Raw genomic sequence first — 15,956 nt, forward strand, 5'->3', positions numbered from 1 at the left:
ACACACTCTATGAAGAATATGTTACCTCCAAAATACAAAGAGGCCCACTAGGGAGGTGCCTGGGTGGCTCAGTCAGTTGGGCGTCCGACTTCAGCTCAGGTCATGATCTCTCGGTCCATGAGTTCGAGCTCCATGTCGGGCTCTGTGCTGACAGCTCAGAGCCTGAAGCCTGTTTCAGATTCTGTGTCTCCCTCTCTCTCTGGCCTTCCCCCATTCATGCTGTGTCTCTCTCTGTCTCAAAAATGAATAAACGTTAAAAAAAAAATTTTTTTTAAAAACAAAGAGGCCCGCTAGGCATTATGCCACAATTATGGTTGTAGGAGAGGCCAGATGCAACAATTTTACCCTTCACCTTGGAAAAGATATCTCAACAGACCCTGTACTACTGGGCCCCTAGAAATTTCACTGAGATAGAAGGCCCCTGAATTTTAATCAGATTTATTTACCACCCTCTAATACATACATATTTTACCACTAAATTTAGAGTAGTTGCTCCTTCTTGTTCACCAGATCCAATCAGCATCATGTTATCAATGTAATGGACCAGTGCAATATCTTGTGGAAGAGAAAGGTGGTCAAGATCCCTATGAACTTCCTTTCCTGGTTGTGGCACTAAGCGGTGAGGAGGTCTTCTCTACATTCACAGCCACACTGTCCATGCAGGTCTTTAGATGCAAGAAGATGGCCACAGCACTGGTGCACTGCTAATGGAGCAATGGCCTCATCAAGTTGAATGGACAGCCCCTGGAGATGATATAGTCTCACACACTGCAATACAAGCTACTGGACCTTGTTCTGCTTCTGGAAAAGGTGCACTTTGCCAGAGTAGACATCTGAGTCCAAGTGAAGGGTGGTGGTTACATGGCCCAGATGGATTTACATAATCCACCTCCAAAGCCTCAGTGGCCTATTATCAGAAGTACATGGATGAGGCTTCCAAGAAGAAGATCAAAGACATCCTCATCCAGTACCACCAGACCCTGTTGCTAAGTGATCCCCAGCACTGTGAATCCAGAAAGTTTGGCAGTCCTGGTGGCCATGCTCACTATCAGAAATCCTACCGATAAGCCCATCATGAGAATCAGGGTTCAACTTTATAACAAACAACTGTCACAGGGGAAAACAAATCTCTGTGAACTAAATTATGACACAGGGCTGGAAAGTTGATATACCCTTGAGGTAGGATAGTGAAGGTGTATTGCTGGCCTTGTCAGGCAAAAACAAACTGCTTTGGTGATCTTTACTAACAGGTATTGAGAAAAAAGCAATGGGCAGATTAACAGCTATACACCAGGTACCAGGGGATGGGTTGAGTTACTAAAGCAATGAAAACACCTCTGGTACAGCAGCTGCAACTGGAGTTACCACCTGGTTAAGCTTATGATAATCCATAATCCACTGCCATTCCCCAAGATCCATCTGTCTTCCAAATAGGTCAAATAGGTGAGTAAAATGGGGCTATAGAAGGAATCACCACCCCCGCATCTTTCAAGTCCTTGATGGTAGCACTAACCTCTGCAATCCCTCCAGGTACTTGGTATTGCTTTTAATTTACTGTTTTCCTAAGTAAGAACAGTTCTACTTGGCCTTTCCCATCCTAATAGCCCCCATTCCACCAATGATGGAACCAGTGTGGGGATTCTGCCAGCTGCTAAGTATATGTATTCCAATTATGCATTCTAGAACAAGGGAAATAAACACAGGATGTGTTCATGGACCCAATGGGCCCACTATGAGTCAAATCTAAATTAAACCTCCAGAGGAGGTTCCGGAAGATGGCGGCGTAGGAGGACACGGGGCTCACAGCGCGTCCTGCCGATCACTTAGATTCCACCTACACCTGCCTAAAGAACCCAGAAAACCGCCAGAGGATTAGCAGAAGGGAGTCTCCAGAGTCAAGCGCAGACTAGAGGCCCACGGAAGAGGGTAGGAAGGGCGGCGAGGCGGTGCGCGCTCCACGGACTGGCGGGAGGGAGCCGGGGCGGAGGGGCGGCTCGCCGGCCAAGCAGAGCCCCCGAGTCTGGCTGGCAAAAGCGGAGGGGCCGGACAGACTGTGTTCCGACAGCAAGCGCGACTTAGCGTCTGGGAGGTCATAAGTTAACAGCTCTGCTCGGAAAGCGGGAAGGCTGGAGGACAAAGGGAGGGAGAGCTGCTGAGCCCCCGGACGGCAGAGCTCAGCTTGGCGGGGAACAAAGGCGCCAGCGCCATCTCCCCCGCCCATCCCCCAGCCAAAATCCCAAAGGGAACCAGTTCCTGCCAGGGAACTTGCTCGCTCCGCGCAAACACCCAACTCTGTGCTTCTGCGGAGCCAAACCTCCGGCAGCGGATCTGACTCCCTCCCGCTGCCACAGGGCCCCTCCTGAAGTGGATCACCTAAGGAGAAGCGAGCTAAGCCTGCCCCTCCTGCCCCCGTGCACCTTGCCTACCCACCCCAGCTAATACGCCAGATCCCCAGCAACACAAGCCTGGCAGTGTGCAAGTAGCCCAGACGGGACATGCCACCCCACAGTGAATCCCGCCCCTAGGAGAGGGGAAGAGAAGGCACACACCAGTCTGACTGTGGCCCCAGCAGTGGGCTGGGGGCAGACATCGGGTCGGACTGCGGCCCCGCCCACTAACTCCAGTTATACACCACAGCACAGGGGAAGTGCCCTGCAGGTCCTCACCACGCCAGGGACTCTCCAAAATGACCAAACAGAAGAATTCCCCTCAGAAGAATCTCCAGGAAATAACAACAGCTAATGAACTGATCAAAAAGGATTTAAATAATATAACAGAAAGTGAATTTAGAATAATAGTCATAAAATTAATCGCTGGGCTTGAAAACAGTATACAGGACAGCAGAGAATCTCTTGCCACAAAGATCGAGGGACTAAGGAACAGTCACGAGGAGCTGAAAAACGCTTTAAACGAAATGCATAACAAAATGGAAACCACGATGGCTGGGCTTGAAGAGGCAGAGGAGAGAATAGGTGAACTAGAAGATAAAGTTATGGAGAAAGAGGAAGCTGAAAGAAAGAGAGATAAAAAAATCCAGGAGTATGAGGGGAAAATTAGAGAACTAAGTGATACACTAAAAAAAAATAATATACGCATAATTGGTATCCCAGAGGAGGAAGACAGAGGGAAAGGTGCTGAAGGGGTACTTGAACAAATTATAGCTGAGAACTTCCCTGAACTGGGGAAGGAAAAAGGCATTGAAATCCAAGAGGCACAGAGAACTCCCTTCAGACGTAACTTGAATCGATCTTCTGCACGACATATCATAGTGAAACTGGCAAAATACAAGGATAAAGAGAAAATTCTGAAAGCAGCAAGGGATAAACGTGCCCTCACATATAAAGGGAGACCTATAAGACTCGTGACTGATCTCTCCTTTGAAACTTGGCAGGCCAGAAAGGCTTGGCACGATATCTACAGTGTGCTAAACAGAAAAAATATGCAGCCGAGAATCCTTTATCCAGCAAGTCTGTCATTTAGAATAGAAGGAGAGATAAAGGTCTTCCCAAACAAACAAAAACTGAAGGAATTTGTCACCACGAAACCAGCCCTACAAGAGATCCTAAGGGGGATCCTGTGAGACAAAGTACCAGAGACATCACTACAAGCATAAAACATACAGACATCACAATGACCCTAAACCCATATCTTTCTATAATAACACTGAATGTAAATGGATTAAATGCGCCAACTAAAAGACATAGGGTATCAGAATGGATAAAAAAACAAGACCCATCTATTTGCTGTCTACAAGAGACTCATTTTAGATCTGAGGACACCTTTAGATTGAGAGTGAGGGGATGGAGAACTATTTATCATGCTCCTGGAAGCCAAAAGAAAGCTGGAGTAGCCATACTTATATCAGACAAACTAGACTTTAAATTAAAGGCTGTAACAAGAGATGAAGAAGGGCATTATATAATAATCACAGGGTCTATCCACCAGGAAGAGCTAACTATTATAAATGTCTATGCGCCAAATACCCGAGCCCCCAGATATATAAAACAATTACTCATAAACATAAGCAACCTTATTGATAAGAATGTGGTCATTGCAGGGGACTTTAACACCCCACTTACAGAAATGGATAGATCATCTAGACACACAGTCAATAAAGAAACAAGGGCCCTGAATGATACATTGGATCAGATGGACTTGACAGATATATTTAGAACTCTGCATCCCAAAGCAACAGAATATACTTTCTTCTCAAGTGCACGTGGAACATTCTCCAAGATAGATCATATACTGGGTCACAAAACAGCCCTTCATAAGTTTACAAGAATTGAAATTATACCATGCATACTTTCAGACCACAATGCTATGAAGCTTGAAATCAACCACAGGAAAAAGTCTGGAAAACCTCCAAAAGCATGGAGGTTAAAGAACACCCTACTAACGAATGAGTGGGTCAACCAGGCAATTAGAGAAGAAATTAAAATATATATGGAAACAAACGAAAATGAAAATACAACAATCCAAACGCTTTGGGATGCAGCGAAGGCGGTCCTGAGAGGAAAATACATTGCAATCCAGGCCTATCTCAAGAAACAAGAAAAATCCCAAATACAAAATCTAACAGCACACCTAAAGGAAATAGAAGCAGAAGAGCAAAGGCAGCCTAAACCCAGCAGAAGAAGAGAAATAATAAAGATCAGAGCAGAAATAAACAATATAGAATCTAAAAAAACTGTAGAGCAGATCAACGAAACCAAGAGTTGGTTTTTTGAAAAAATAAACAAAATTGACAAACCTCTAGCCAGGCTTCTCAAAAAGAAAAGGGAGATGACCCAAATAGATAAAATCATGAGTGAAAATGGAATGATTACAACCAATCCCTCAGAGATACAAACAATTATCAGGGAATACTATGAAAAATTATATGCCAGCAAATTGGACAACCTGGAAGAAATGGACAAATTTCTAAACACCCACACTCTTCCAAAACTCAATCAGGAGGAAATAGAAAGCTTGAACAGACCCATAACCAGCGAAGAAATTGAATCGGTTATCAAAAATCTCCCAACAAATAAGAGTCCAGGACCAGATGGCTTCCCAGGGGAGTTCTACCAGACATTTAAAGCAGACATAATACCTATCCTTCTCAAGCTATTCCAAGAAATAGAAAGGGAAGGAAAACTTCCAGACTCATTCTATGAAGCCAGTATTACTTTGATTCCTAAACCAGACAGAGACCCAGTAAAAAAAGAGAACTACAGGCCAATATCCCTGATGAATATGGATGCAAAAATTCTTAATAAGATACTAGCAAATCGAATTCAACAGCATATAAAAAGAATTATTCACCATGATCAAATGGGATTCATTCCTGGGATGCAGGGCTGGTTCAACATTCGCAAATCGATCAACGTGATACATCACATTAACAAAAAAAAAAGAGAAGAACCATATGATCCTGTCAATCGATGCAGAAAAGGCCTTTGACAAAATCCAGCACCCTTTCTTAATAAAAACCCTTGAGAAAGTCGGGATAGAAGGAACATACTTAAAGATCATAAAGGCCATTTATGAAAAGCCCACAGCTAACATCATCCTCAACGGGGAAAAACTGAGAGCTTTTTCCCTGAGATCAGGAACACGACAGGGATGCCCACTGTCACCGCTGTTGTTTAATATAGTGCTGGAAGTTCTAGCATCAGCAATCAGACAACAAAAGGAAATCAAAGGCATCAAAATTGGCAAAGATGAAGTCAAGCTTTCGCTTTTTGCAGATGACATGATATTATACATGGAAAATCCGATAGACTCCACCAAAAGTCTGCTAGAACTGATACATGAATTCAGCAAAGTTGCAGGATACAAAATCAATGTGCAGAAATCAGTTGCATTCTTATACACTAACAATGAAGCAACAGAAAGACAAATGAAGAAACTGATCCCATTCACAATTGCACCAAGAAGCATAAAATACCTAGGAATAAATCTAACCAAAGATGTAAAAGATCTGTATGCTGAAAACTATAGAAAGCTTATGCAGGTAATTGAAGAAGATATAAAGAAATGGAAAGACATTCCCTGCTCATGGATTGGAAGAATAAATATTGTCAAAATGTCAATACTACCCAAAGCTATCTACACATTCAATGCAATCCCAATCAAAATTGCACCATGATTCTTCTCGAAACTAGAACAAGCAATCCTAAAATTCATATGGAACCACAAAAGGCCCCGAATAGCCAAAGTAATTTTGAAGAAGAAGACCAAAGCAGGAGGCATCACAATCCCAGACTTTAGCCTCTACTACAAAGCTGTCATCATCAAGACAGCATGGTATTGGCATACAAACAGACACATAGACCAATGGAATAGAATAGAAACCCCAGAACTAGACCCACAAACGTATGGCCAACTCATCTTTGACAAAGCAGGAAAGAACATCCAATGGAAAAAAGACAGTCTCTTTAACAAATGGTGCTGGGAGAACTGGACAGCAACATGCAGAAGGTTGAAACTAGACCACTTTCTCACACCATTCACAAAAATAAACTCAAAATGGATAAAGGACCTGAATGTGAGACAGGAAACCATCAAAACCTTAGAGGAGAAAGCAGGAAAAGACCTCTCTGACCTCAGCCGTAGCAATCTCTTACTCGGCACATCCCCAAAGGCAAGGGAATTAAAAGCAAAAGGGAATTACTGGGACCTTATGAAGATAAAAAGCTTCTGCACAGCAAAGGAAACAACCAACAAAACTAAAAGGCAACCAACGGAACGGGAAAAGATATTTGCAAATGACACATCGGACAAAGGGCTAGTATCCAAAATCTATAAAGAGCTCATCAAACTCCACACCCGAAAAACAAATAACCCAGTGAAGAAATGGGCAGAAAACATGAATAGACACTTCTCTAAAGAAGACATCCGGATGGCCAACAGGCACATGAAAAGATGTTCAACGTCGCTCCTTATCAGGGAAATACAAATCAAAACCACACTCAGATACCACCTCACGCCAGTCAGAGTGGCCAAAATGAAGAAATCAGGAGACTATAGATGCTGGAGAGGATGTGGAGAAACAGGAACCCTCTTGCACTGTTGGTGGGAATGCAAATTGGTGCAGCCGCTCTGGAAAGCAGTGTGGAGGTTCCTCAGAAAATTAAAAATAGACCTACCCTATGACCCAGCAATAGCACTGCTAGGAATTTATCCAAGGGATACAGGAGTACTGATGCATAGGGGCACCTGTACCCCAATGTTTATAGCGGCACTCTCAACAGTAGCCAAATTATGGAAAGAGCCTAAATGTCCATCAACTGATGAATGGATAAAGAAATTGTGGTTTATATACACAATGGAATATTACGTGGCAATGAGAAAAAATGAAATATGGCCTTTTGTAGCAACATGGATGGAACTGGAGAGTGTGATGCTAAGTGAAATAAGCCATACAGAGAAAGACAGATACCATATGGTTTCACTCTTATGTGGATCCTGAGAAACATAACAGAAACCCATGGGGGAGGGGAAGGAAAAAAAAAAAAAAAAAAAGAGGTTAGAGTGGGAGAGAGCCAAAGCATAAGAGACTGTTAAAAACTGAGAACAAACTGAGGGTTGATGGGGGGTGGGAGGGAGGGCAGGGTGGGTGATGGGTATTGAGGAGGGCACATTTTGGGATGAGCACTGGGTGTTGTATGGAAACCAATTTGACAGTAAATTTCATATATTAAAAAATAAAAAAATAAATAAATAAAATAAAATAAAATAATGTAAGTAAAAAAAAAATAAAAAATAAAAATAAATAAATAAATAAATTAAACCTCCATTAGTCACATGACCTCCATAACTCCCTACCCTTGACTGGTAGGACACAATGACATTTTGGGTCTCCTGGAGTTAATTCAGAGTCAGTATCCAGTATCCTGGGTCAATTCAGAGTCAGTATCCAGTAATCCCCAAAGCCCTGATTATTTCCTTTCTCCAGTGCACAGTTGCCCTCCCAGAGGCTATAATTCCCTTTGGGGAAGGCTGGGAGGAAGACGAGTAGTATAAATTTTTGGTTGTATACCAAAGTCCTTCCTAGAGGGGATCTAGCCTCCCCTTCATTCACAGGGTTCTGGGTTTATAAACTGGCTCACATTTGGGAATTGATTGAGGAGCTGTGACTCTGTTTTTATAATTCAGGTTAAACTTGTTCACTTAAAAGTTTTCTTATACAGATCAAGTAAACATTTAGTAGGCTTCCCACCTACTTCTAGGAATACCACGAGCAAATAGCCAATGCCAGAGGTCAGTACGAGTTGGACTGTTCTGATTGCTGCTTTGACTCTGCTGTCCACTACAGTAACCACACTCACCTTGCCTTTGGCAGTTGAGCACCACCACTTCACCCCTGCCACCCCAAGATCCAATTACTCCCACTGTATTTAGGTTTCCCAATTTCATGACTACAGCTCTCACTAGGCCTGGTCTACAGAGAAGAGCAATCACAGAGTTCTACAGCAAAATGTATGTCTTCTGTACCTTCCCAGTGTGAGTGAGTAAATCTTAAATGACAGATCCACTCTAACATTCTAATCTCCCCAAGCTTTTGAATCCCTTTACGTTAAGCCAAGACAGGTCAGTCATTTCTAATTTGCTCACTGTGGGCCGCCTTTTGGTCCGTTTATGTCAACCAAACAGTTACAGACCTTCCTAACTCCTTGAGCTGCAACATAAATGCAGTATCTCTGCTTAGTGCATCTGTATCAATAAATCCCACATGATCCAAATTAATGTTCCTTCCACTATTACCTCACACCCTCCATTCCCACACACATTCCCCAGATTTCTGTCTACACAAATTAGAAAACTCAAGTAGTTCTTTTGGAGTATAGTGCATCTCCTTATGGGTCACACTTTGCACCTCATCTTTAGGGACTGGTGGGATTTGAGTCTAGTTATAGGTCTAGACACAAAGAAGGGAGGTGGAGGTGGGGCCTAAGGAAACTCACCATTGTCACCATTGTCTGGCAACTGCCTCAGGGGAGGGGAGGCCATTATAGTTTCCTCAGACAAGGCAAAGTTAATTCTCTCAGTAGGGAATCTCTACCACTAGAGGTGGGAAGGCAGCTTCTACTGGGGGGCAGGGAGGCCTCTTCCACAGGCAAAAAAGAGTCATCAAAATTTAGGGGCTCAGGGTGCCTGGACGGCTCAGTCCATTAAGCGTCTGACTTCGGCTCAGGTCATGATTTCGCAGTTTGTGAGTTCCAGCCCAGCACTGGGCTCTGTGCTGACAGCTCAGATCCTGGAACCTGCTTTGGATTCGGTGTCTCCCTCTCTCTCTGCCCCTCCCTGTGCATGCGCACCTGCTCGCTCACTCTCAAGCTCTGTCTCTGTCTCTCTCTCTGTCTCTCTCTCTCTCAAAAATAAATAAACATTTTTTTTAATTTTTCAAAAAATAATTTAGGGGCTCAAATTCCCCAGCTTCATCAGGGACTTCATCCCACACACCTCCAACCCAACTTACAGGATCCCATTCTTTCCCAGTATGCCCTCACTTTAATACCCTGCAAGGCTGGGAGTTCAATTTACATTATAATTCAGCCAATTGCAGGGTAAGATTCTGCATTTGATTTTCAGCAATTTCAACTCTTCAGCTATAGTAGATAAGAGTCTCCTTCAGGGCACACATAGAAGTTTTCAGGTGATTTACGTGGCATTTGAGCTGGGGATTCAAATCCCTGAGTTCATCCTTTTCTTTTGCCACTTTGTCCAGCAACATTAGAAGCAACCAGCCAATCTCATTAGATTTGTTATTTTTCAAAAAATGTTAGAAAGTATTATATACACAGTTACCCAGTTCCTTGATTAGTGGATGATTAAGAGCATCCAATAAAGATATTTTGTATATCTTTATTGCCAACTATGCCATGAATTATCAGTGTTCTCTTTACTAGAGGAAATAAAGTCATTAGCATCTTTAAATCTAATCAGATTAGAGAACCAATTCCAGAAACCCCAGAACCAATTCAGAAAACTCATCCTTAAAATTCTTTTCTTCTAGAACCACTCTATCAAAATCTGTATTGGTCTGGGAGATAGATGGGTGAATAGATATATAATAAGGAATTGGCTCATGTGATTATGGAGACTAAGAAGTCCCAAGATCTGTACTTGGCAAACTGGACACCCAGGACAACACTGGTGTAAATTCCAGTCTGAGTCTGAAGGCAAGAGAAAACTGTTATCTCTGCTTGAAAACAGGCAGAGAGAGAATTCTTTCTTACTCAGCCTTCTTATTCTATTTAGGCCTTCACTGGATTGGATGAGGCTCACCCACATTGGGGATGCCAATCTGCTTTACTCAGTCTACCAATTCAAACGTTAATCTCACTCAGAAAAACCTTCACGGACACACCCAGAATAATGCCTATCCAAATATCTGGGCACTCCCATGGCCCAGTCAAGTTGACATATAAAAGTAACCATCTAAAGCTGGAAAAATAAAATTAATTGCCTACATATTGGAGTTACAATCTGAAAACTTCAACAGAAAAGCTTACAAAGAGCTCACAAAAGTGCCCATAAAGAGTTTAGCTTTAAACCTCAGCCAGTCCCAGGGAATCCAAACCCAGCTTTCAACTGTTCCAATCACGTAAACCCTTCCCTGAGCCCCTTCTTGAAATCCAGTATCAGACAGGCCCACAATGGCAGCAGGAGAAGGAGGAAAAAGTAAAAAAAGAGAGATGGAAACAGACCACATACTTCCCCGAAGTAAGGGACCCCACCTGCTAAAGACAAAAGAAGGTTTCACCCTCATATATGTTCAAAGTTTTTATTACTATCTGGGAATAGGTGATTTTAGTTATGAACTGAATTAAAGTGATTGAATTAAAGTAACGATAGAGCTTTCTATCACCGAAGAGTGACCAAAAATGTCATCGATTGACAAGGAAAAAAACTACCCCCACTAGATAAATTTTAAAAGAGGGTGGGGGACACTCCATGAGTCAGTAGATTTTCAAAGCGATTACTTCCATCTCTTGTGTTATGAATTTTTCTGTTTGCTGAGTCTGTGAAATATTCCTCATAATGGATTCCATCATGTCCTTTGTCATTTTTCTTTTATAGCTCATTCTGCATGGGAGTGTTTTCCTCGAACAAGTCGTTCCACGGTAGGTACTTTTGCAGCTGCCTTAGCCCATTCTTCCCAGTTTGCACACCTGGGACCAGGTCTTATGTTCTGGAGTTTCAAGTGTTTGCTCTCAGCCAACAAAATTCCTGGTGCCACACTCCTGTGCAGAAACAGCCAGTTCTCATTTTTTAACAAAGATGTCCCTTTTTCTTCCTGCACCCTGGGCAATAGCACATTTCTGGAGTGTTTTCAGTCACCATTCACTAAGTAGACAAGACAACCAGCCCCAGCCCCATGCAGTGAGCACAGGTCCACTCTCCTGCCAAGTGTGAGGTACACTCATTTCCATTCCCACATGAGCTTTGAAGCCCAACCTATGTATACCCAGTTCCTTATACACTTGGGCTACACTTCATCAGCTTACTCCATAGATTTATTCTTCACTATTGGTCCACAAAGACCACGTGTGTGCATGCATGCATGCATGTGTGTGTATGTGTGAGAGAGAGAGAGAGAGACAGACAGAGAGACAGAGAAAGATAGAGAGTCCTCTGTGTTTGGAGGAGGTTACAGAGAGGGTTTGTGTGCTCACTCTGCCAACTTGATCATATTTCTTCAAGTCATGCCTCAGACACTGCTGAGCTACTAGACAAGCAGGTTGTATATCCCAGCCCAAGTCACCTCAGTTCAGCAACATAGCAGACAAGCCCATTTCTACAAGTAACTACATTTTGCCTTAGTGATGGGAGGCACTTGCTTATTACTGGCTTTGGCAGAAATCCCTCCCTCTCTTGTCCTGCCTGCTCAGAAGAGCGGACGCCTCTCCATGACAGCTGACATAGGACAGGCTGTTCCACATTCTGGAAAACACAGTGCCAGAAGCTCCCCCAAGCCCTCCCACACACAATAAGGAACTTCAGAGGTGACTCAGAACTTTCAGGTAAAATCTCAGACGCAGACGCTGATACCACATAGGTCGGCTGGCTACTCCAACAAGCTCGGAAGGCTCTGAGCCTCCAATGCTCTCACCAGGCTCCTATTCTTTCCTGCAGCTGCACCATCAGCCCAGCCTGGCTCAGCCTGGCTGATCAGCCCAAGCCTTGAAGCTCCAACAAACAGGGTAAGAAAGACAAGAAGAGGGGCCTGAGCACTCCCACTGGAGCAGGTAGAGAGTCCAGACCCAGAGAGGCAACATGGATGCCTCAGGAACCACATCTGCTTGACATAGAATCAGCCCATGGAGTCACACCCCTCAGGCCTCAGCAGCCATACACACCTTCCTTGAGAGCAGAGCAACTGGCCAATCAGCAAGAAGTTCAGCTGACTGGAATCACGGAGTACCAACTATCCACCAGACATTGCACTAAAAATTTTACATATATTTTCTCATTTACTATCTACCCACCATGATTGGGGAGGTAATGTTAGCTCCATTTTCCAGATGAGTAACTGAAGCTCAGAGAGGTTAAGTAACTTGCCCAAGATCACACAGCTATTAAGTGATAAGAGTCATAATTCAAACCCAGGGAGTCTGAAGCCAAAGCAGTGCTACTGGTCCCTCTGCTCTCACTGCCTCTGGCAGTGGGGTTCTCCAGGATGTTGAGCTAGTGCACCCCACATCGGTTCTCACGGAGAGGTGTCTGCTCCTCTGGGAGGGACAAGAAGACACTGGGCCTCTGTCTAGGCAATAGGGAGTAAAGGAAGGCTGCACCATGGAAAGCGAGAGACATTCTCCAACCGTACAGAGTCAGAGCAACAGGACCCCCAAGGATCCCATTTACCCTGGGGTCCCAATGTTCACCTGCAATCAAGACTCCCAGGTGTCTCATGTTGGAGGGCACCCCAAAGGTCCAGTGCAGCCCTACCCTTGCAAGGCAGTCCAGATGCCCCCAGCTCTGCCTTCAGGGGGAATATGGGCATTTGTGCCATTTAGGGCTTGGAATTAGGCAAGATGCCAGGTAACCCCAGTGGCCTACTTCTGTGACCCAGTCTCCCCCATAGCTGCCTGGTTGCAGGTCCCTGGCTTCTCTGACCTGCACTGCTGGCAAATGCACAGCCTGCATTGTGCCAGGCAGCCTTTGCCCACAAAGGCACTCCGGACCTTTTGGGTTCAGCCCAGTCCCAAAAACCTACATGGCCCCTGATGTGGAGAGTGCACACTCCCTGAAAATCTTTCCTAGGTGGTAGCTTTATACCAGTGACAGTCAGTCCCCACTTGGAATGGCTACCTGATGTTGTTCTGGGTTTCTCCAGCAAGCAGGTGTCTGTCACCGGAGGGTACCCGAGCAGCCCATGTGCGCCACCACCCCCCCCACCCCAGGCAAAACAGTCCACATGCCTCCAGCTCCACCCCCAGCGGGGAATTATGCACATTTGTGCAGGTGAAGGCCTGGAATTTGGCAGATGCCAAGTAGTCCCCCAAATCCTGTCCTGTAAGCCAGCCTCACCTAACGTTGTTCTGTCCCAGGACCTGGCTCCCCCGTCCTGTCCGCGCATGCACAATCACAGACCACAAACGGCACCTTGTTAGCAGACCCAGCACTTGAAGGGGGCACCCCTAGACCCGTGGGTCTCCAGCAGGACCCCACCAACTAAATGGCTTCAGGGTGTCGACAGCCCACAGCCTGAAGATATTTCTGAGGCGCCATTTGAAACTGAGGACGGCCAGTCCCTGCTCGGACCAGCTGTCTGACGGTGTCCTCGACTCTTCCGGCATTTAAGGCCCCCCAAGTGTCTCTTATTGGAGATTAATCTGACCTTCCCACGTGGCCCCACCGTGGCAAGGCAGCCCACAAGCCTCCAGCTCTGTTCCCAGGGGAGCTTGGAGCCTTGTACCCTCCACAGCCCCCAGCAACCTTGACTGGGCCTACGCGACACTTGCCCTGTACCAGGAACCTGGCTCCCCTGACGCGCACGGCTCACACATGCCCAGTAAGCACCGGTCAGCTTGCCCAGAGCAGCCCCGCCCCTCGAGGCCTGTGGAGCTCAGGTCGGTCCCAAACTAGGGTAAAGGGAGCCCAACTCCGCAAAACTTCTGTGGGGCAGCTGCTTTAAAGGAACAACAGCCAGTCCCCATTTGGACTGGCTGCCTGCTAAGGTCCCCGGCTTACCAGTCATCAAGGCTCCCAGATGTCTTTCAGGGAATGGTAACTCGGGCAGCCTGGTCAAGCACTCTAGCCTCCTCCAGCTTCTCTTTCAGGGGAATATGTGCATTTCCGTAGGCTAAGGCTTGGAATTAGGCAGATGCCAGGTAACCCCAGAAGCTCCATCAGGTAACTCAGCTTCTCTCTACAGCTGCCATGTTTCCGGTGCCTGCCTTCCCGCACCTGTGCAGCTCCCGCATGCGCAGTACACACCCCATCAGCCCACCCAGCGCAGCCAGGGCCCTCCAGGCGTATGGAGCCCAGACAAGCCCCAAACCACCTGCGCAGACTCCTGCGTGGAGGGATCCCACCCCCGAACATCTATCAGAGGCAGCAGCCTTAAACTTGCAACAGTCTGACCCATTTGGACTGCCTGATGGGGTCTAGGAGTTTGGCCACAATCAAGGCTCCCAGATATGTCTTATTGGAGGGTACCCCAACTGTCCAGAACAGCCCCCACCCTGGCAAGCAGTCCAGATGCCTCCAGCTCTGCCTTCAGGGGATATATGCACATTTGTGTAGGTTAAGGCTTGGAATAAGGTAGATGTCACATACCCCCAAGCACCTGCTCCCGTGATCTGGCCTTTCTCTACAGCTGCCCTATTCCAGATGCTTGGCTCCCCTGACCTGCAAGGCCTGGCATACTCATTTCAATCCCATCAGCTTTGGGTAGTCTGGGCACTCCAGGCCTGTAGCACTAGGCCAATCCCCAAACCCCTGTGTCCAAGGTCATACAGCAAGGAACCAGCTACATCATCAGGACAAAAATGTATCTCTAAACAGGAGCAGGCTCCAGTTTAGTGTTTCTGAATCCTAGGCACCTTCTCAATAGTTACAGTCTTTTGTTTTCCCTTTACTTTGTTGTTGTTTGCTTGTGTACTGAACAGCAGATTAGCAAACTCCCGTCCTCCCCCACCCCTCCAACCTTCCCCAGGAAATCCTTCTTCAAGTCATCCAAGGACCCCGCATCTGTCCTTTTTAACATTCCCCCAAGTGACTCTAGCATTCTGGGATCTGCTACTCCAGCCGCTCTTGCTCTCCTTGATTCTTTCCTCCTGTACCCATGCTTTTGGAAGGAATGGGCTGCCTCTTCTACTCTTTCCAGCTCCCTTCAGAGTTCCAGGCAGTGGGGCCTTCAGCCCCCACATTTAACACAGCCCTCCTGCCAGACCCATTGGCCTCTTCTCTCCACAGCACAGGATGCTGACAACCACCCTCTCCTTACAGTTCACCTCCCTCAACTTCTAGAAAACTACAAAGATAGAGAGAACGAACTGACCACCTCAGTTCTCTGCTCACACCTCTTAACCTCCCTGTACACAGACAGCCCCTCCCGCTGCAGGGATGGGCTCTGTGTCCTGTGACTGCTGCTCTCACTGCCTCCTGGACACATGGCACCCCAAACCTAATCCCAAAACAAACTCATCATCCTTGCCCCAAGCACAGGCCATTCCACCTTCCCTCTGTCATTCTTCCAGTTTCTTAGACCCTGGACTCGTGTAATTATTCTTCCTTCCTCTGTCTCTTTCATTGGCTAAGCCCATTGACTATAAGTAGGACCAAATACATAGTTTGTGGGTCTCCTGGTGCCTGAAGCAGAAAAAAGTCATTAAAGGCACATAAGAAGCTTTTTGCTTTCTTCTGTGATATTTTTCTATGCTTGTCCTAGTGGTTTTTATTTGCTGTTTAATGTGTTCTAAGTAAAAAAATATTATAATTTTTAAATATTAGCCAAATTT

At 45.6% G+C, this 15,956-nt stretch overlaps 1 pseudogene; it reads left to right on the forward strand.

The window, feature by feature from the left end:
• Positions 1 to 473: 473 nt before the first annotated feature.
• On the forward strand, positions 474 to 1,255 carry LOC122229906 (annotated as a pseudogene).
• The last annotated feature ends 14,701 nt before the right edge of the window (positions 1,256 to 15,956 follow it).

The sequence above is a fragment of the Panthera leo genome, chromosome C2, assembly GCF_018350215.1.
Source record: "Panthera leo isolate Ple1 chromosome C2, P.leo_Ple1_pat1.1, whole genome shotgun sequence".
Classification (NCBI taxonomy): Eukaryota; Metazoa; Chordata; class Mammalia; order Carnivora; family Felidae; genus Panthera; species Panthera leo.